The sequence below is a fragment of the Cryptomeria japonica genome, chromosome 1 (genome assembly GCF_030272615.1).
Source record: "Cryptomeria japonica chromosome 1, Sugi_1.0, whole genome shotgun sequence".
NCBI lineage: Eukaryota > Viridiplantae > Streptophyta > Pinopsida > Cupressales > Cupressaceae > Cryptomeria > Cryptomeria japonica.
Window position 1 is genome coordinate 598,578,827 of NC_081405.1, and position 23,724 is coordinate 598,602,550.

Here is a 23,724-nt window from a genome sequence, read left to right on the forward strand (position 1 = left end):
GTGGTTGGATGATGCTAGTATGGATTTGTACAGACTGTTCCAGAAAATCAATAGAAAACCTCTTTATTTGTTGTCAAAATCTTGTGTTTTCTTGTTTTTCTTGCATTGCTAAGTGAAGGGGCTGATATTATTATGTTTTAGGGACTCCATAGACTTTTCTTTACATGACTAACACATTTTGAAGTTCTGAAAAGATATCATTTTTGTTTTATTGTTGATTGTCCTAGGAAAACCAGTGATTTCTCACTAATTTTGTGAGTTTCCAAGCATGTATGGATCCATCCTATGAATGTAAAGGTCTTATTCTCATAGGTTGGATGCCTAATAACATGTACAATAATTTCCTAACCTTTTATTGATAGGAAGGAGTGAAGAGTGTAGGTGTACACCATGAAAGTTGCATGAAAGTTGACTGAAAATGAGTGAAAATGAAGGCTAGGTTGTAGCAGCAGAGAATATGATTGAACAAGGGGGGTATTTTATGCACCGAAGTTTCTAGACACACCATTGTGAAGGTTTTCTAACTTTGGTTGAGCCTCAAAAGTGACTAGAGGTGGGATTTTGAGAAAGCCCTAGTTGTAAGGTTGATTTAGTGAGGTTTTTTGAGTTTGGGTATCTAGGAGTGCAACCAAAAATTAAAACCTAAAAAATATTTGGATTGAGACCATAAAAAGAGATTTTATAGAAGGATTAAATCTGGAAGTGGGTTTGGAGGGTACTTCCTTCACAAAAATGACCTAATTAGCCCTCACGGTGACTAGGGACAGTAGTTTTTTGAAGGATTTGTTCCAAAACAATCATAGGAAATATTTTGGGTGTTGATATAGGTTGATATTGGGTATCTAAATCAGTCATAACATTGGTTTGTGTTTTGGGAAATGTGTGTGAAAAGAGCCAAAAATAGTCTAGCAGGCTACTAGGAAACTAGGCCTAGTGAAGGGCTAAAACTGGGTTTTTGTATCAGTTGATGAGTTGAGGGTTTAAAAATATTAGAGAAATGTTAGTTGAAGTTATTTGATGTATGTGGAGGTGGAGGAAACACCTGATTAAGGTGAAGACAAGTTTTGAGCCTATTGAGGCACTTTGAGCATTTGAAACATCATAGGAGTGTTGGGGTTTGGGTCCATATTCCACTTAAGTTACAAGTTTGCAACTAAATCCTCCATCCTCTACATCACAAACTACCTCTGAAATGTTTCAACTATGGAAATAATGGACATTTTTCTACCAAATGTCCCTATGGTGATAAGAATGAAGATGATCAATCAAGTGGTAGTAGACCATACGATAAAGATAGGAAGAAGAATGTCTACCTATATGGTAGAAGAGGAAATTAGAAGTAGAACATTCTTTACACACATGAATATGATATCACAGATGAGGAGTGTCTCAAATGACTATTGCAGTGAAGATGATGTCAGTGCAACCCTCTTCATGGCCCAAGAGGCTCCGGTACTTGAAGAAGGAGAAGAGGAAGAGCAAGAAGGAGAAGTAGATCTTGAAGCAGAGCTCATCAGTGCCTTGGAAGAGATGAAGAAAATAAGAAGAGGTCTAAAGAAGGTGAAAAAGGTTGCAACTAAAGAAAAAGAGGTGTTGGAGAAATCTCTTGAAGAGTCCAAGAAAATAACCGTAGATCTAAAAATTCAATTGGAAGAAGCCAAGAGGATCTATGAAGTTACTAGCACCGATTTGAGTAAAAAGGGGAAGGAGCATCAGAACCTAGAAGAAGAAATTGTCAAGATCTAGAAGGAATTAGAAAAATTCAAGGAAGAAATGAAAGTGAGAAGAAAATATGAAGGTAGCACCGAAGCTTTAGAAAAGGTGTTGAGCAACCATAAGCAATCTAAGGATACTGATGGCTTAGGATTTGAAGAGGGTCAAAGTTCAAATAGCAAAGACACATCTAGTAAGGAGATATTGTTTACTTATTCAAATGAAAGTGAAGAGATTAATACATTCATGGTAAGAAAAGATACTAGTAAGAAGACATATACAGATGATGTTAAGAATCATCACACAAACTAGTATACACAATCAATGAACCAGAGACCAAACTCAATGCACCGATATATAGATCTAAGGAGAAATGCAAGAGCTGATCATGAAGGATTCACCAGAGTTAGAAGCATGAAAGGAAGACCCCCAATGAGGTAGTCATTTGTAGGACCAAGACAATCTAACTAGCATCTTTCAAACTTTCATGGTTATTGTCACTAGTATAATAAGTTCGGTCATAGAATGGAAAACTGTAGGAAAATAAAGGTAGATCCTAGTTTTGAGAATGGAAACTCATTTGCTGCATTACAAGGTACAAATGTCACTTGCTACAATTGCAATGAGTTTGGTCATAAGAGCTATGAGTGTAGGAGAACTATGCAGATGTCCTACAAGAATGCTTTGGATACATCTTTCAATGCTAATGTAAAACATTATAAGTGTCAAAAATTTGGTCACATAGCAAGGCATTGTAAGCTAAGAACTAGTGATCAAAATAAAACTATACCGGATCAGAAGATAGAGACTAAACTAGAACACAAGATGACAAAAGAAGAGAAGAAAGAAGAGAAAAAGGTTTGGATAGAGAATGAGAAGAAAAAGATAGTGTCAAGCTTGATTTTGCAGACTACTCTACATGTTGAAAGGAAGAATTTATGGGTAGTTGATAGTGGCTGCTCAAATCACATGATCGGAGATAAGAAAAAGTTTATCAAGCTTGTTGATTCAAATGGTGGTTCTATCCATTTTGGTAACAACTCCTCCATCAAGATTAAAGGTTGTGGTACATTGAATATTGATGGCAAGCTTAAGGCTCAAGATGTGTACTATGTGGAAGGATTGATGCATAATTTGTCGAGTGTAAGTTAGATGTGTGACAAAGGGTACAAGTTGACATTTGACTCTACCAGTTGTCAGATAAGAAAGTAGAGTACCGATGAGGTTGTGGCAGAAGGAAAGAGAACAAATGGAAATGTCTACAATCTAAAGGAATTTTATGAGTCCTAATGCATGATGGGACAAGTTGATGAAAGCTAGTTGTGGCACCAGAGATTAGGTAATGTGAACTTTGACAATCTGGTGAGGATAAGAAAGAACCGGTATGTAAGAAACATTCCACAAATAACAAAACCAAAAAGTAATTTTTTTGATGAATGTATCAAAGGAAAGAAAATCAAAGTAAATTTCAAAACAAAAGAGTACAATACCTCAATACCTCTTTGAATTAGTGCATATAGATTTGTGTGGGCCATCAAGGGAAAGGGCTCTGACTGGTGAGAGATACTTCATTTTGTTCATTGATGACTACTCAAGGATGACTTGGGTGACATTTTTGCATGAAAAATCACAAGGATTTGAAAGATTAAATATTTTTAGAAGGATGGTTGAAAATAACAATGGACATCAATTAAAGTGTTTAAGATCAAACCGGGGTGGAGAATATTCTTCAAATGAGTTTATTGACTACTATGACAAACATGGAATCCAGAGACAGTATTCAGCAGCAAGAACACCATAGTAGAATGGTGTGGCAAAAAGGAAGAATAAGATGGTAAATGAAATGGCTAGAACAATGTTGAATGAGGCTAGCATACCGGATACATACTGGAAGGAAGAAGTTCATCTTGTTGTCTATACATTAAACCAAGTACAACTAAGAGTGAACAATAGAATGACTCCCTATGAGTTATTGTACAACTGGAAACCATCACTCAAGCATTTTAGAGTGTTTGGAAGTAAGTGCTTCATCAAGAGAGATGTTGATGGATTAGGAATTTTTGATTCCATAAGTGATGAAGGAATATTCTTGGGATACTCAGCCAAGAGAAAAGCCTACAAATGCTACAACAAGAATTTGAGAAGAATGGTTGATAGTATAAATGTGAGAATTGATGAAGACCTACACAAGAAATAATTTATATCGACACCCTATATTAATGTTTCAGATGATGAGAATGAAGGTCAATCTAACAATGGACCAGTAGAGGAAGCACCAAGCAATAAATCCAACTGGTATGTGCAGAAGAATCATCCAGAAGAACAAATCATAGGAGATAAAAATGAAGGTGTGCAAACTAGAAGAAGATTAGCCTAGAATGATGAGAAAGTAAATTTCTACCTCATGACAGAAATTGAACCCAAAACATTTGATGAAGCTAAAAAAAGTGATAAATGGGTAGATGCCATGGATGAAGAGTTGAAACAAATTGAGAAGAATCAAACATGGGAACTTGTTCCTAGATTGGTATACAAGAATGTCAGAGGTACCAAGTGAGTCTACTAGAATAAGATGAATGAAGAAGAAAAGATAATCTAGCATAAAGCAAGGTTAGTTTGAAAAGTGTATGCTAAAGTGGAAGGTATTGAAGAAACCTTTGCACTGGTTTCTAGCTTAGAGGCAATAAGAAAGTTTTTTAGCTTTCTCTACTTACAAAGGATACAAGGTTTACCAAATGGATGTTAAATCTGCATTTCTGAATGGTAACCATGAAGAGGAAGTGTATATGGAACAACCAGAGGGATATCTATTACATGATGATGAGTTTTGTATACTGGTTGAAGAAAGCCATGTATGGTTTGAAGCAGGCTCCCAAAGCATGGTATTCCTAGTTGGATAATACTTGAATGAGTAAGGATTCCACAACAATAATGCAAATAGCAACTTGTATGTCAAGGTAAATGGAGACCACATGATTATAGTGGTTGTATATGTGGATGATATTATCTTTGGTGGAGACAAGGACATCATGTGCAAATAATTTTTAGATCAAATGAAGATAGAATTTGAGATGTCCATATAAGGTGAGTTGTCCTATTTTCTTGGTTTGTAGATCTCACAATAGGAGAAAGGAATTTTCATCTCCCAAACCAAGTATGTGAAAGACATGCTGAAGAAATTTAAAATGGAGGACAAAAAATCAGTAAGTACTCTCATGGTTACCGGTTGCAAGTTGAGAAAACTAGATGAGTCATCAAAAGTTGAGAAAGCACAGTATAGGTCTATGATTGGTAGTCTATTATATTTAACAACATCTAGACTGGATATTGTACAAGTTGATTGCATGGTAGAAAGATTCCAAGCTGCTCCTAAGAAGTCTCACCTAAATGCAGTCAAAAGAATCCTCGGGTATCTGCAAGGAACTATCAATTATGGCCTATGGTATCCAAAGAAATGAGACTTCTCTTTGTAGGCTTATACTGATGCAGATTGAGCAGGATGTATTGATGATTGGAAGAGCACAAGTGGTGGTGCTTTCTACTTAGGAGACCAGTTAGTATCAAGGCACAACAAGAAGCAAGACTCAGTATCATTATCCACTATTGAGGCCGAATATATAGCTACTACTACATGTTGTTCACAAGTGCTATGGATGAAGAAGAAATTCAAGGACATATAGGTGGAGATACCAGATCCTATTCCAATCCAATGTGATAACTCAAGTGCAATCAATATCTTCAAGAATCTAGTAATGCACTCAAGAACAAAACACATTGCAATCAAGTATCACTTCTTGAGGGAGAAGATAGCAGACAAGGAGGCCATTGTTGAATATGTTCCAACTAGTGAGTATATTGTTGACATATTTACCAGGCCACTTCCTTTGGGCCCATTTGAGTACTTGAGACAAAATATGGGATTTGTCACACCATTCGGCAACACTTAAATTAGTAGGAGGATCTATGATTCAGGGGGAGTCAACAATTGTTACTATCTTATGACTCTTGAATCATGAAGCATGGACATAGGGGGAGAATGTGTCCTAATTGGATGTAGACTCTGATAGTATGATTGGTGTCAAACAGGTTCCCTTTGTCATTGCTATCAAAGGGGGAGAGAAATTGGAACATAGAACAAAAAATGTTGACATCAATGCCAAAGGGGGAAATTGTTCGCATTGAGTTGTCATTGATGTCAACCGGTATTGTAGGATACCGGTAGGGTATGTCAAACCAGCAAAAGGAAGATTAACATGAAGTCTTGTCAATCAGTATGGTGGAAGACAAAACCATTATGAAAGTGTGGAAGACAAGTAGAGGCAGAGTGACAAAGACATCACAAACCATCGGAGGTAAAGTTGAGCTACCGGTGTAGTGTATGCTATCAATAGTAGTAGGAGAAGGTTTTACCAGTAAGGGTTTGTGTTGGTATGAGGATTTATTGAATGTTCAAGGTTTGTGAGCTGAGTGTATGTCAATGTGATACCACGTAGAGATGAAGTGGCGACCATACAAAGGTCGGTGAAGTTTCCATCGACATGGTTGTTGGAGTAATTAGTCAACATTAAATGAAATAGCCAAAATCTCGAGTCGATGAAAGATTGATGTGGCTTGAGGAAGAATGAATGATAGAGAAATATCAGGGAGTTGTTGGTGCTTGGATCAAAGCAAAAAAATCAGATTGCAAAAGGACCTTGAGAAGGAAACAACTGGATCATAAATGAGTCAATAGATTTCAAGGTTGGAAATCATGGTCAGATTTTCTATTTTTGGTAAACATTCTTTGGATGGATGAAAAATGTGTGATCCAAGGTGGATCAGATCAGATTGGTTGAAGATTTGGTTAGGAGAAGGAAACCCTAGCCACCCTCTATTTTAATTGGTTTTTGGCAGGAAAGCTTTAGTTTAAATATGGCGACCTAAGATAGATAGTATTGTTGTTGAAGGGTGAAGGAGAGTGTAAAATTGCTGAGAGCCAAAGAGATAAATAATTGAAGTGTTTCTGAGTGAAGATTGTACCAGGAAGGAGAAGTAGGGTAAACCAATGTAAGGAACAAACCAATAGAGTGAGCATAGAATGCAGAGGTGACAAACTAAAAGAAGAAGTACCTGATAGAGAGTGACCAAGTGTGATTTGAATTCAGTAGAATAGAGGGAGAGAAGATTAAGAAGAGTTATAACTAGCAAAAAGGCAAAGTTGTAGTGTGTGTTGAGCTGTTACAAACTGGTAAGATAGAAACTGATAGTATAGAGCTTTGAAGGGTTGCAAAACTTTAATTGCAGTAAGGATCTCATTTGTATATCTGATTTTTCATATTATTTTCACTAAGTATATGCTAATGAATAATGATGAACAAAAAATATCCTAACTAGTATTGAGAGCGGGGGGGGGTGAATCAGTACATACAAAAACTTCTCCACAACTTATCAAGTTAAAACAATGATAACTGGTTGTCTTCATTATTGAACTTAACCATGGCAATACCAGTTAAACATAGTAAGACTTCAGACAACTTAAACCAATAACATGAATGCTTATAATTAGCATTCAACACTTGATATATACTTCACCAATAGACATATTCAAGTGTTGTATCCGTAATACCATAACCATTAGATCTTCATGCATACTCACTTAAACAAAAAATACTCAATCATCACATGAAAATGCACAACTCGTGACACACAAATTTTTCATGTGGAAACCCAAATGGGAAAAACAACGGCAGGGATGAATACCCACAAGCTTGTTTTGATCTCTTTTGAAGTCTGTTCTATTAGGAGCCTCGTCTAGTTAAAGACTTTACAATAAGGTTCTGCTAGGAACTGATCCTATTAAAGATCACCCAGTTAAGGGATGGCTATATACCCTATTAAAGGTTGAACCCTATTACAGGTTACCTTGATAGAGGATTTTAAGAACTTAATGAGCTTGAGTCACCTGGTTAGAGGTTTTACAATAAGCTTATTAAAGCTACCTGGAAAAGGAGTTTTCCTTCTATTAAAATGGTTAGAAGACAAAAAGTAAAACTCTGATCTGATAACAACACTATATGCTAAGGCAAATCATTTTTAGTTCCTCTACTCTGCAATCACACTCTATAATTTTCACTCACTGGTCTGGCAAGTATCTCATCACTCGGATGCACACACAACATTTTCCAACACTTACAATAACAAACATCATCAACCTTATAGACAACAATTAGGTCGATAGCATAAACCCTAAACCCTAATCAATTTAGGTTTACAATGACAAGTGGTCCAATCCTGGTCGTCCAAACACATTACATAGAATGAAACAATCTCAAATAGATGATAAGTCATTTTGCATCATCCAATCTTCACCGTACATAGAAATCAGTAACCCATCAGACTTTCTTCTCATACCACTAAGAAGAATATTCATTCCCGAGGTAGACATTTAATGCAATCGATCTTCACATGTAAGATCCTCAAGGAAATCATTAACGTGCACAAAATTGACATGGCATCTTGATCTCATCCTTATTTCTTAGCTAACTCATCACAAAATATCACCGGTTTCATCGCACAAGCTAGATTGCCAAACTGGAAACCCTAGAGCTGAGACTACCAACCGGTAGTCACACTTAGTGAAACCCTAACACCGGTTCACTGCATCTCTTCATACCGGTTCTCCAACTTGATCATCAATAACAACTTCTTCCAATCTTCATATTGGTTGACCTGTACTTATTGACATCAATGATAACATATATTATCATCATATTATCATATCGGTTCATCATATGCCAACAATCTCCCCCTTAGGCACTGATGGCAATACTTAGTGTAGCATTGCAAAAAACATCATAGACTAGTGCAACTAAAATATCTTCATCATCAGATATCTTCTCCCATATCATACATCAGATATCTTCTCCCCCTTTGACAACAATGCCAAAGTAGAGGCACAAGCTCCCATACTCCACTATGCTGCTCCCCCTATCGAGTAGCATCCTTCAACACATCAATCCTAAAAGATTTGTCTGTTGGCATTATGTGAACCGGTATGAGGACATGATGACATTGTATATTGTCATTGATGTCAATATGAATATGCTGAAGAAGAGAGAGCCGATATGTTACCAAGAACAAATATATGTGAGAACCTATATAACATTGTGAACCGGTATATGTGCCAAAGTGAAGTGGTGTGTTTATTCAAGGTGAACCGACATGTGGTTATGGGAACTGGTACATGGAAGCTTTGTATGACTACTGGTTGGTAGTCTCAACTTTAGGGTTTCCGGTTGAAGTGCTTCGAGCCTGTGTGACTCAACCAGTGACTTTGTGTGATGAGTTAGCATTGTAACGAAGAATGGATCATGTTGCCACATCAGCCTTGTGCGCATGAAGGATCTTGTATGTAGGAGATTGTTCCTATCTACCTCGAGAATGTGCGAAGTTTGTAAATAGTGAAAACACGTAATGGGCTATCAACCGCCATGAAAGCTGCGCTAAACGAATGATGGAGAACGTCTTGAGATTGATTCAAGACTGTTGCATTTAATGCAATGCGCTCAATGGTCAAGAATCAACCGTTTGAATTACTTAGCCTAATAGGTCTAGGGTTTAGGGTTTATGCTACCAACCTATTTGTTTCCTCTAAGGTCGATGTTGTGTTTCTTTCTAAGGTTGTTGGAAAAAGTTGTGTGTGTGTATCCAAGTGAAGAGATACATGATTCTTGCCAGACCAGAGGAGAGAAGTGATACCTGCAGAGTGTAAGTGTAGAAGGTGAAGAGGAGCTTAAGTTGATCTACATTGGCATTGAGTGTTGTTATCAGATCATTGTAATACCAGTTGATCTCTAACCACTTCAACAATTGGGAAATCCCTTAACAGGGTAGCTTTAATCAGCTTACTATAAATCCTTTGACAGGGTAACTCAAAACCATCGAGTTCTTGAAATCCTCTAACAAGATAACCTTTAACAGGGTTTAACCCTTAATCGTGTATTCTAGCCATCCCTTAACCGGGTGATCCCTAATAGGATCGGTTCCTAACAGAACCTATTGTGTCAGTCTTTAACCGGACAAGGCTCCTAATAGAGTAGACTTCTAAAGAGTTCAAAAATAGCTTGTGGGTTTTCATCCTCACTATGGTTTTTCCTAGTTGGGTTTCCACATGAAAATTTTTTGTGTGTCATGTGTGGTGTTATTCATGTGATGGCTTAAGTGATTTGAGTCTGAAGGTATATCATGTTGATCTAGCTATTTATATAGTTTTGATGATAGATTACATGTTCATGCACTAGGGTGAAATGGAAATGAAGTATTATATTGTATGAAAAGATAAGTGTCAACTAGTTTATTCTTGTCTCAGTTATTCTGGGTTTTGCTGGTTGTACTCTGTTTAAGACCGGTGTTACTATTTGTCTGCCAAAACATAGTGTCTGCTGACAAACTAGTTTTAGGAATGTGTTTTTGTTTGTCCAGATTCACCCCCCCCCCTCTCAGTACCAGTTTGGTAGTATCCGTTCATCATTGAGTTATCAATTGGTATCAGAGAGTCCACCAAGTCCTCTATGTTATAAGCTTAATTGCTTGAGGTAAAAGATCCTAGTCTAATGATGAAGAGGGAAGGTCCAAAGTTCAACAGAGATAATTTCAATATATGGAAAGACAAAATGAAGATATACATCAGAAGCATGGGTGTTGAACACTGGAGCTATGTTGAGAATGCTTATGTTGCCCCTACCGATACTCTCACCGATGACCAAAAGAGAGAGATGCAAGAGAATGGAAAAGTCATGGAATCCTTAATTAGTAGCTTATCTGACATTGAGTTTATTGATGTCCAAGATAAAGTAAATCTCAAAGAAGTATGGGATACTCTTGAAAATATTTATGGCGGTGATGAACATGTAAAACAAGCTAAGGATGAAATCCTTAGAGGAAAGTTTGAAGACATGCAGATGGTTGAAGGTGGGACCATTCAATAGTATGGAATAAGAATCACAACTATTGTCGGAGATATCAAGAGTGCAGGTGGTAAAATGGAAGATTCCACTATGGTAAGCAAAGTCCTGAGATCCTTATTACCGATCTATGCAATAAGGGTTGTTGCTATTCAGGAGTTGAGATCAATAGACAAGACTAAGGTATCCCTAGACTCCATCATTGCAAAGTTGACATCCTATGAGCTAAATAGTTTTGATGGCAGTGTTCAAAAGACTGAATCAGCTTTTAAAGCTTCTATTGTACCATCCAGAAAAGGAAAAGAAGCAAGCACCAGTAGTGAACCAAGATAGAGCAGAGAAGTGGATGATGAGGAGATTTTGATGGAATTTGAAGCTCTTCTTGCTAGGAAACTTCCTAAAGGAACCGATAAATACAAAGGTAAGCTCTCTTTGAAATGTTTTTCTTGTAACTGGATAGGACATATTGCTATAAACTGTCCTAATGGTGACAACAAGGACAAACGGAAAAGGTTCAAGAAATTCAAAGGAGGAAACCAGAGAAACCGTTTTGTGGAAGTTGATGAAGGTGTCAGAGATGAAAAATCAAAAGATGAAGAAAATGAAGATATTGTGTCTGTTTCTATCAAGGAAGATTTGTCAGACAAGAAGGCTCTTGTCTCTTGCTTTGATAATTTCAATGAGTGGATTATTGACAGTGGTTGTTCTCACCATATGATTGGTGACTAGAGCAAGTTTCTATCCTTGGAAGAGTATGATGGTGGTGTGGTTCACTTTGGTAATGATGAACCATGTATGGTCAAATGTAGAGGGTCCATCTCTCTAAATTGAAAGAGTAGTGCTGACAATGTGTATAGGGTTGATGGTCTCAGACACAACCTTCTGAGTGTTGCCCAATTGAATGATAGTGGTCTCACTCTAGAATTTAAGAATGGAGTGTGCAGAATCAAAGGAAAGAATGGTGAATTGGTGGCCACTGGCATGCAGACCAAAGGTAACCTATTTTAGCTAAATGCAAATATCATTACATGTCTCATGGCCAAGCTCGATGACAGCTGGATATGGCATAGGAGACTCTACCATTTAAACTTTGATAACATTGTGAAGGCTAGTAAGATCAAGGCAGTTAGAGGGTTGCTAGTGCTGAGAAAACTGGAAAATACCTTGTCCAGAGAGTGTCAACTGGGGAAAATGTCTTCCTCAACCTTTAAAGGTAAACCTTTCACTGCTGACAATTTACTTGATCTTGTGCATACTGATCTGTGTGGTGCTATGAAAACTAGGAGTGTGCAGGGAGATAGGTATTTTATGATTCTTACAGATGATTGCTCAAGAATGATGTGGGTCACATTCTTGAAAGATAAGTCTGAAGCTTTTGGAAAGCTCAAAGCTTTCAAAGCATTAGTGGAGAAGGAAAGCGGTAAAAGGATCAAGTGCCTTAGAACTGATCAAGGAGGGGAATTCACTTCCGGTGAATTCAATAAGTATTGTGAAGAACATGGCATCAAGAGGCAACTTTCTACCCCCTAGACTCCATAGTAGAATGGCCTAACAAAGAGGAATAATTGGACTATGGTTGAAGCAGCAAGAACAATGCTGATTCAAGGAAAGGTTGCTCACACCTTTTGGAGAGAAGCGGTGAGCACTGCAGTCTACACAATGAATCGGGTACTCATCAAGAAAGGTAAGGATAAAACTCCTTATGAGTACTGGATCGGTAAGATACCTATGGTTAGCTACTTTAGAGTGTTTGGTAGCAAATGTTACATCAAGAGGAGTGAACACCAGAGCAAATTTGATGCGAAATGTGATGAGGGAATATTCCTAGGGTATTCCACCAAGATAAAAGCTCTCAAGTGTTTCAATAATAGAACTCAAAGAATTATGGAAAGCATCAATGTGAGAGTTGTTGAAACCTCTAGAAAAACTGAGGAAATCAGAAGTGAGCAAGTGGTAAATGAACTGGTTGTAACCTTCTGGGAGCTGGTTGCCAGTCAACCAAGTACCAATAACAATGTTCCTACATCGATAGATGTAGATGTTGATACTGATGGAGATGAGGATGAAGAAGAAAAGCAAGAGGAATCTATTAAGACCATTCCTCGGTATGTCAAGCTAAATCATGATCCTAAGCAGATCATAGAAGGTAAGGATGTAGGAATCCTTACAAAAGAAAGGTCAGAGAAAACTCATGTATGATCTCTGAATTTGAGCCTAAATCATTCAAAGAGTCACATAAGGATGAAGACTAGATCAAGGTAATGGAAGAGGAACTTGACTAGATAGAGAGAAATAGTACATGGTCTTTAGTACCTAGACTGGAGCATAAAAATGTCATCAATACCAAATGGGTTTTCAGAAATAAGCTAAATGAGGATGGCACAGTGATTAGAAACAAAGCCAGATTGGTGTGTAAAGGATATGCCCAAGAAGAAGGAGAAGACTATGGAGAAACTTTTTCTCCTGTAGCCAGATTGGAAGGAGTTCGTATGCTTCTTGCATATAAAGCTTTTGAAGGATTCAAATTATATCAAATGGATGTAAAATCTGCATTCCTAAATGGCATACTTGAAGAGGAGGTGTATATAGAGCAACCAGATGGGTTTTCCCTATCTGAATACAGTGACATGGTGTATAGGCTACATAAAGCCTTATATGGTCTAAAGAAGGCACCTAGAGCTTGGTATGAATGCCTGCACACCCATCTTGTGAAGATTGGATTTGAGAGAACAAGCAAAGATAGCAATATCTACTTGAAATATGAAGGAGATCAAATACTGATCTATGAGGTATTTGTTGATGACATTATCTTTGGTGGAGATGACAAGATGAGTCATGAGTTTGTAGATGGGATGAAGAAAGAGTTTGAGATGTCACTCATAGGGGAGATTAAGTACTTCATTGGACTGCAGATTCAACAAATGAAAGATGGAATCTTTATCACTCAGTCCAAGTATGTCAAAGAGGTGTTGAAGACCTTTGGCATGGAAGAGAGAAAACTAGTTGGTACACCGATGGTGACTGGTTATAAACTATCCAAAGAGGATGACTCAGCATTGGTTAATGAGAAGGAATATCGATCAATGATTGGTAAGTTGCATTATGTAGTGCATAGCAGACTAGATATTGCATATGCAGTTGGCATTACTACAAGGTTCTAGAAAAGTCCAAGAGAATCCCACTTGGTTGCAGTCAAGTAGATTCTTAGGTATCTGAAGGGAACTATTGATTATGGATTGTGGTATCCATATAGCAAGGATTTCAACTTGAAAGTATTCATAGATGTTGATTGGATAGGTAATGTGGACGACCGAAAGAGCACAACCAGTGGTGCATTCTTTCTCAGTGGTAGATTGGTCTCATGGATGAGTAAGAAGTAGAGCTGTATCTCTCAGTCTACAGCGGAAGCAGAGTATGTTGTAGCTTTCATGAACTGTACTCAAAAAATTTGGATGAAGCATGTATTAAATGGCTTCAAAGTTCCTGTATCTGAACCGATAAGTGTATTTTATGAAAATACTAGTGCAATTAACATCTCCAAGAATCCGATTTTACATTCTAGAACCAAGAACTTTGAGCTTACGTATCATTTCTTGAGGGAAAAGGTTTAGAACAAAGAGATTACACTAGAACATGTTTCCAATACGGAGCAGTTAGCAGACATATTCACCAAGCCTCTCCCAAAGGCTATATTTATGTACTTAAGAAGTGAATTAGGGGTGCTGCCCCTTCAGGAGGTGAACTGAAGGTATATGCTCCACATCAGTCAGGTATTGCATAGTCAAATTTTTTTTCAAGATTGATGTGTTGAAGGATGCTACTCCTCAGGGGCAGCAGCATAATGGAATAGGGAAGCTTGTACCTCCACTTCGGCATTATTGTCAAAGGGGGAAAAGAAGTGAAGTGGAGAAGATATCTGGAGAAATTGGGGGAGAAGATGTGAAGCAGAGAGATATCTTTGTATATTGCCATCAATGCCAAAGGGGGAGATTGTTGGCATTATGTGAACCGGTATGGGGACATGATGACATTGTATGTTGTCATTGATGTCAATATGCTGAAGAAGAGAGAACTCGTATGTTAGCAAGAACTAGTATATGTGAGAACCGGTATAACATTGTGAACTAGTATATGTGCCAAAGTGAAGCGGTGTGTTTGTTCAAGGTGAACCGACATGTGGTTATAGGAACTAGTACATGGAAGCTTTGTATAACTACCGATTGGTAGTCTCAACTTCAGGGTTTTCGGTTGAAGTGCTTTGAGCCTGTGTGACTCAACCAGTGACTTTGTGTGATGAGTTAGCATTGTAACAAAGAATAGATCATGTTGCCATGTCAACCTTGTGCACGTGAAGGATCTTGCATGAAGGAGATTGTTCCTATCTACCTTGAGAATGTGTGAAGTCTGTCAGTGGTGAAAATGCATGATGGGTTATCAGCCACCATGAAAGTGGTGGAAAATGAATGATGGAGAACACCTTGAGATCGATTCAAGACTGTTGCATTTAATGCAATTCCCTCAACGGTGAGGATTGAACCGTTTGATTGCTTAACCTTACAGGTTTAGGGTTTAGGGTTTATGCTACTGACCTATCTATTTCCTATAAGGTCAATGTTGTGTTTCTTTCTGAGGTTGTTGGCAAAAGTTGTGTGTGTGTATCCAAGTGAAGAGATACATGATTCTTGCTAGACCAGAGGAGAGAAGTGATACCTCCAGAGTGTAAGTGCAGAAGGTGAAGAGGAGCTTAAGCAGATCTGCATTGGCATTGAGTGTTGTTACCAGATCATTGTAATACTTGTTGATCTCTAACCACTTCAATAGTTTGGAAATCCCTTAACAGGGTAGCTTTAACTAGCTTACTATAAATCCTTTGACAGGGTAACTCAAAACCATTGAGTTCTTGAAATCCTCTAACAAGGTAACCTTTAACAGGGTTTAACCCTTAACAAGGTATTCTAGCAATCCCTTAACCAGGTGATCCCTAACAGGATCAGTTCCTAATAGAACCTATTGTATCAGTCTATAACCGGACAAGGCTCGTAACAGAGTAGACTTCTAAAGAGCTCAAAAATAGCTTGTGGGTATTCATCCCCACTATGGTTTTTCCCAGTTGGGTTTCCACGTGAAAAAAATTTGTGTGTCATGTGTGGTGTTATTCATGTGATGATTTAAGTGATTTGAGTCTGAAGGTATATCATGTTGATCTAGCTATTTATATAGTTTTGATGATAGATTACTTGTTCATGCACTAGGGTGAAATGGAAATGAAGTATTAGATTGTATGAAAAGATAAGTGTCAATTGGTTTATGCTTGTCTTAGTTATTCTGGGTTTTGCCGATTGTACTCTATTTAAGACTGGTGTTACTGTTTGTCTGCCAAAACATAGTGTCTGCTGACAAATCAGTTTTAGGAATGTGTTTTTGTCTGTACTAATTCATCCCCCTCCCCTCAGTACTGGTTTGGTACTATCTCTTCATCATTGAGTTATCATTGTCACTGTAATACCTGGCTGAAGTGGAGCACACATCTTTGGTTTACTTCATGAAGGGGCAAAACCCCTAATTCTCCTCTCAAATAGGTAAATGTAGCCATCGGTAAGGGCTTAGTGAATATGTCTGCTAGCTGCTTCTTATTGGAAACATGTTGTAATACAACCTCTCTATTTTGAACCTTCTCTCTCAAGAAATGATACTTTATCTCAATGTACTTAGTTCTAGCATGCAATACCAGATTCTTGGAAATATTGAGTGCACTAGTATTGTCACAAAATATACTCCTCAGTTCAAATATAGGTATGTTGAAACCATCCAATACATGTTTCATCTAGATTGCTTGAGTGCAGTTCATAAATGTTGCCACCTACTCCGCTTTAGCTATAGACTAAGAAGTACAGCTCTTCTTCTTACTCGTTTATGAGACTTGTCTTCCACCAAGATAGAATGCTCCACCAATTGTGCTTTTTTGGTCATCCACATTACCTCCTCAATTAGCATTGATAAATACCATGATATTAAAATCACCATTGTATGGATACCACAATCCATTATCAACTATCCCTTTCAAGTACCTAAGAATCCTCTTGACTGCTACCAAGTGGGATTCTCTTGGACTTTTTTGAAAATGAGCTACTATGCCCACCACATGAGAAATATCTAGTCTTTTGTGCACCACATAGTGTAGCTTACCGATCATTGACTGGTACTCCTTCTCATTCACCAACTCTGAATGATCTTCCTTGGTCAATTTACATCTGGTCACCATCAGTGTACCAACCGGTTTTCTCTCCTCCATGCCAAAGGTCTTCAATACCTCTTTGACATATTTAGACTGGGTAATAAAGATACCCCGTTTCATTTGCTAAATCTATAGACCAATGAAGAAATTTATCTCTCCAATGAGAGACATCTCAAACTCTTTCTTCATTTCATCTATAAATGCATGGCTCATTTCATCATCTCCTCCAAAGATTATGTCATCTACAAACACTTCAGAGATCAGAATCTGATCACCTTCAAATTTCAAGTAGATGTTGCTATCCTCACTTGTTCTTTGAAACCCTATCTTCACAAGATGAGAGTGTAAATGTTCATACCATACCCTTGGTACTTGTTTCAATCCATACAGGGCCTTGTGTAATCTACAAACCATGTTACTATCTTTTGATAAGGCAAACCCATCTGGTTGCTCAATATACACTTCCTCTTCTAGGATTCCATTCAAGAATGCAAACTTTATATCCATCTGGTATACCTTAAATCCCTGAAATGTTGCAAATGGAAGTAGCATTCGAACACCTTCCAGCCTAGCCACAAGAGAAAATGTTTCTCCATAGTCTTCTCCCTCTTCCTGAGCATATCCCTTGCATATAAGTCTTACTTTGTTCCCTACAAATGTTCCTTCTTCATTCAGATTATTCCTGAAGACCCATTTGGTACCTATGACATTCTTGTGTTCTGGTCTAGGTACCAAAGACCATGTTGCATTCTTTTCTATCTAGCCTAGTTCCTCTTCCATTGCCTTAATCTAGTCTTCTTTTGTAAGTGCTTCTCTAGAAGTCTTGGGCTCCAATTCAGAAATCATGCAAGATTTTTCTTTCACCTTTCTTCTTGTGAGTATCCCTACATCTTTATCTCCTATGATCTGCTTTGGATCATGATGTAGTTTCACATATCTAGGAATGACTCTAGCTGGCTCTACTTGCTTTTCCTCTTCTTCTTCACTTACTTCTTCTTCTTCACCTACTGCAGTTTCTACCAATATAGGAACACTGAGGTCTTTACTTGTTTCTTTCTTAATCGGTTCCCAGAAGGCTACACCCGGTTCATCTTCCACTTTCTTGCTATAGATTTCCTTAGGTTCCTCAGGAGATTCATCAACCCTGACATTAATACTCTCAACAATTTTATGTGTTCTATTGTTGTAGCACTCGAGAGCTTTTCTCTTAGTGGAATATCCCAAAAATATTCCTTCATCACATTTAGCATCAAACTTTCTCAGATGCTCACCTATCTTGATGTAACACTTACTGCCAAATACTTTAAAGTAACTCATAGTGTGAGTCTTCCCGGTCCAATACTCATAAGGGGTTTTAACTATTGGCATATGCACACTCCAATGAGACATTGTATGTGATTGAAGGTTTTGTCATTGATGGCAACCTTGCAATCCTATGATACCAGAAAAGGCATTATACTAGCATCAAGAAGATCACACTCTACATCGGCACTCAAGACACTGGCATTGGCACAAAGAAAAGAAGTATATCGGCACAAAGGCCGACAAGATTTTGCTATATTATATTTTGTTTATTATTGTAAAAACTTTGTAAGACGACTTGGCAAATTGTAAAATGACTCTTATATATAAAAGAGATCATTGTAGACATTTGGTAATGAGAAAAATAACAATTAAGGAAAAATATTAGGTAGACCTATTATGCGAAATATAGGCTAAGGGTTTATGTAAGTGTTGGCAATATTGCATTATAACAGACAATGAAAGATTGTTGGCATTTCAATAAGGATATTGAGAAGGTTGTTGATGATTATGGATATAACTGATTAAAAATGTTTTACTATCTTGATATTATTATTTTGTCATTGATGTCAAGAAATTGATTTTCTAATTCAGTATGATGTTGCCATATCTTGAGAAGTATGATATGAAGATTATAAAGAAGTTGGTAAAAGACATAGGAAATAATATGATGAATAAAGGGATGAATAAGGTATTCAATGGGCAACTACTACCGAGTCAGACAATGATGAGATCATGATGTTTTAGATTGTTTTAACATCATACATATGTTGTAAAATTTAAAGGTTAATACTATACTATGTTATCAGGCAAAGAACCTAGTCGGTAAACCCTAAGGAACCTAGTTGGTAAACCCTAAGGTTATCGCTATCGATTAATGAAGGTGGAATGTCTACCGAGTGAAGTTTAGTATTCACCAAGTTGTTACCGAGTTGTAACTAAGCTATAATAGAATGCATTAAATGTTTACATGCAGGATTTAATGAAAGAAGTTGATGAGCTAGAGAGGATCAATGATTGGTAAGCTGTGGAAGAAGTTTGTTAACGAATCTAAGGCAATGGAAAGTCAGCATGAAGATCTACAGCTCAGATTGAACCGCAATACCCTAGCACAAGTTCCAAGACTATTATGCAAGTTCCAAGGTGGGGTAAAATATTTTCAGATCGAAAGATGCATTGAACCTAGATAAGTTTGAAGATCTGATGGCTATGATTGATCATGGGAAATGTGATCAAGGAGATTAAGCGGTTACCTAATTGTTTATAAATAGGAAACTATTGATAAACATGTATGCAGGCAAGTGTATGCACAGGGATGCTACATAGTGATTACCGAACACAGAAGCTTGAAGACCTATTAGAATAACAGAGTATAGAAGCCCAATAGATAGACAAGATTAGTTCTATGTCTAGATTGTATTGAACAAATAAAAATCTGCTTTAGCATTTTAGATGTGAAGTTGCAGATAGATTTTTATTACTGTTATTTTGTGAAAGTGATAGAAAATCTCTTAATCAAGTGGACTTAACAGTCTTATATGTAAATCCTCTAGCAAGGTGACATTTTGATTGAGTGTTTGAAATCCTTTGACAAGGTCACTTCTAACAAAGTGAAGATGCTAACAGATCTGAGGGAAATCCCTTAACCAGGTTACATCTAGCAATGTGTTTGTAATCTTTAACAGGATTTTCTTTTAACCGAGCATACTCTATAAGAGTATATTTCTTAGTGGGTCCAAAATCCCATAGTGGTTTTTTCCTATTTGGGTTTCCACGTTAAATCTGGTGTTATGAGGTTTATATTGTTCATATGCTTTTGAGTTTGCATGTTTGATAGTTTTGGTTATATGATTGATATATATGTTACCGAGGTTGAATCTGATGTTTTTATGGATGATTAAGTTTGTATGATTCACCCCCCCCCCCTCTCATCTTGTTGGCTATTGGATCTATACTTATATTAAGTATCAGAACTATCAATTGGTATCAGAGCATTGGACTCTGAAAGGAAAGTTTAAAGGCACTTGAGTTAAAGATCCAAAGATGTATAAGAGGGATGCACTGAAGCTAAACAAGTCAAGTTTCTGTACATGGCAGAAAAGGATGAAGCTACATCTATCATGAGTTGGAGAATATGTTGTATACTATCTGGAGAATGATTTTGTCACATCAAGCACCTATCCATTGACTATGGAAGAGATAAAGGCGAAGCAAGAACATATTCAAGCAATGATTGAAATAACATTTGCATTGACCGATTCAGAGTTTAATGACCTACAAGGTTGCAATGATGCAAAGGCAATGTGGAATAAGCTCATATCAGTATATGGAGGAGATGAACATGTTCAAAGAGCAAAACTAGACACTTTTAGAGGACAACTTGAATCTATGAGGATGAATGAAGGTGAGAACATAACTCAGTATAGTACAAGACTAAAGGAGATTGTCAATCAAATCAAAGGAGCAGGTGGAACTATTGAAGAAAAAGATATAACAAGTAAGTTGTTAAGAACCCTTCTACCAGCTTATGCAATCCGAGTCTCAACAATCAATGAATTGAGATATGTACCTAATATGCCAGTTTCCTTGGATGCTACTATTGGTAAGCTACATGCATTTGAGTTAAGTAATTTTGATAACAGTGTATCTTCGGTAGATAAACTTGAATCTACATTTAGTTCTTTTCATCTCGATGAATCTAATGATTACAATGAAAGAAAGTATAAGTACTCTGAAGGAGATCATAGTGGAGCAAGTGAAAGATTTCGGAAGAACATGGAAGAAGTACACAAACTGTATGAAGAAATCAGAAAGCAAGAAGAGTTTGAAGCACTATTGGCCAAAAGGTTACCGAGAGGCAAAGGTAAGTATAAAGGAAAACTAGGTTTGAAATGTTTCAATTGTGATAAGATTGGACATATGGCTTCTAACTGTCCTTACAAAGATTTTACTAAAAAGAGAGATTACTAAGATGATAGACAGAAAGATAACCATTATAGAGGACACTGAGACTTCAGAAGAAGAGATAGAAAGACATGCTTAATAGCCTATGAGGAATCTGACGATGATAAATTAGATGAGACTGATACAGAGGAAGTTGTTTATGTGGCTATCAAGGATGGATCAGATGAAGAAAGATATGAAGAAAAATACCTAATATCTCACATAAACACTAATGATTCTTGGATTATAGATAGTGGATGTTCACATCATCTGATAGGAGATAAACACAAGTTTGTTATGTTAGAAGATTATGATGGAGGCTATGTTAGATTTGGTAATGATGCACCATGTCTAGTAAGAGGTAAAGGATCTATAACACTTCTTGATAATGCAAGATGCAATGATGTCTATTGGGTTGAAGGTTTGAAATACAATTTGTTGAGTGTAGCACAACTAAACAACACAGGTTACCGAATAGAATTTCAGAAAGGAATTGTCAAGGTTCATGACAAGAATGGAAAGTTAGCTACTATCTGTACAGAAACAAAAGGTAATACATTTCACCTTGACTCAACTCAGAATAAGTGTTTGCATGCAAAGATTGATGATACCTTGCTATGGCATAAGAGGTTTTGTCATGTAAATTTTGATAACCTAATCAAGATAAGTAAGAAGCACAGAGTAAGAGGTCTACTGAGTCTTGAAAAACCTAAGAATGCTATGTGCCAAGGATGCCAGATGGGTAAGATTACAAGATCAAGCTTTACAAGTAAGTCTTACACTTCTAAGGGAATTTTAGATCTAGTGCACACTGATTTTTGTGGTCCTATGAAAGTTCAAAGTTATTATGGTGATAAATATTTCATATTATTTGAGGAAGATCTTGACACCGATAAAGATGGAGAATCTGATGAAGCAACTTGAAGGAGCTCTTACAGACTATGATGCAGAGAAATTGAAAAATATCAAACTAGAAGATGATTTAAGGGTAGCTCAGGATATCATTCAGGCACTTCAAGAAAATTTTACTGTTGCAAGAAATAAGAGAAGAGAACTTTGTGAAAAATTGCAAAATGAGAATGATGAAAAGGAATCACTTAATGATATCATAACCAAGTTGAAACAAGAGAACATGACAACAAAGAATGAGATGTAGGATATGACTATGATATTCTGCAAAGAGATTGAGGATAGGAAGAAGAATGAAGAAGAACTGACCAAAAGACTAAGTGATGCAGCAAATGAGAACACAAGACTTAGCTATGAAAATGACATGTTGAAGACAGATCTGATTCATACTCAGAATGACTCAAATGAACTGATGAGACAAAAAGAAGTCTTAGAAAGAGAACTAGAAAATACAAATCAACATAAAGAAAAATTCAAGAAAAGCTAAGAGGAACTTGGCACCTTGTTGAAGAATCAAAAACCTAAAGGTGACACTTTTGGAATTGGCTTTGAAGTTGGTGAAAGCTCCGGTACTGCAAATACTCAAGATCACATCAAACCGGTAAGACAACCTAATGCTTATAAATTCAATGGAAAATGCTTTAACTGTAATAAGTATAGTCATAAAGAAAATGAATGTAGATCTAGAAATTATCAAAATATCAACACACCCATTGGTCAATGTTCAAAATGCAACAAAGTTGGTCACAACTCTAAAAATTGCAAAATGAATGTGAGATGTTATGTTTGTGGAAGATTTGAACATTTATCTAATCAATGCAGAACACAAACCAACATAGGTTATGGGAAAGCTATTTAGAAGAATAATGTAACTTGTTATGCATATAACAAGATTGGGCATATTGCAAAATTTTGTAGAAGTAAAGGAACACCGGTAGACAACAAAAGTTCTAGCTTGAAAGGTAAAGAAAAAGTTGAAGAGGTTAAGCAAGAATTCTCAAAACAATGGATTAGAAAAGCTGATCTAAATATTGAGAATACTCCTCCACCGGTAGAACAAACCAATGCTTCACCAGAAGGATAGAGTGATACTTCACCAGTAGGATAGAGCAGTGCTCCACTGACAGGAAGTTCTTCATCTAATTGAAGAAAGTTTCCTTGAGGGTTTGGCAATCTAATGACACGTGCTATTATTCCCTTGGTTAGAGATAAGAAGTTGAAAATTACTTTTTACCGATAGACAATGTTAAGAGAATACTTAACCGGCATGCATTTAATGTGGTAGATGGAAAAAAGACACTATAAAATTGAGGTTTTGGCTCCATTTCATTTCACTGAGATTTCAAACCTACGAAGAGCACAAAGATTTTGAGCTAACATATTTCAAGCAAGAGGCAAGAACACTCCAAGCATTCATCCATCCTAAAGGTAGTAAAAGGTATTTAATCATGGCATCCACCTCTGCAATTGAATATATAGCAAACCCTACTATTATCAAAGTTATAAAAAGACCTAGGCCATATTTCAATTAGTTCCTGAGGTAGCAAAGAAAGATGATACCTTAGGTTCTTTTTCTCAAATTCCCAAGGGAGTTGTTTATGCTGAAGACCCCAAAATTTACATCCACTATAACATTGAGGAACTAGGAGATGAAGAGATTAAAACCATGTTTAAAACTAT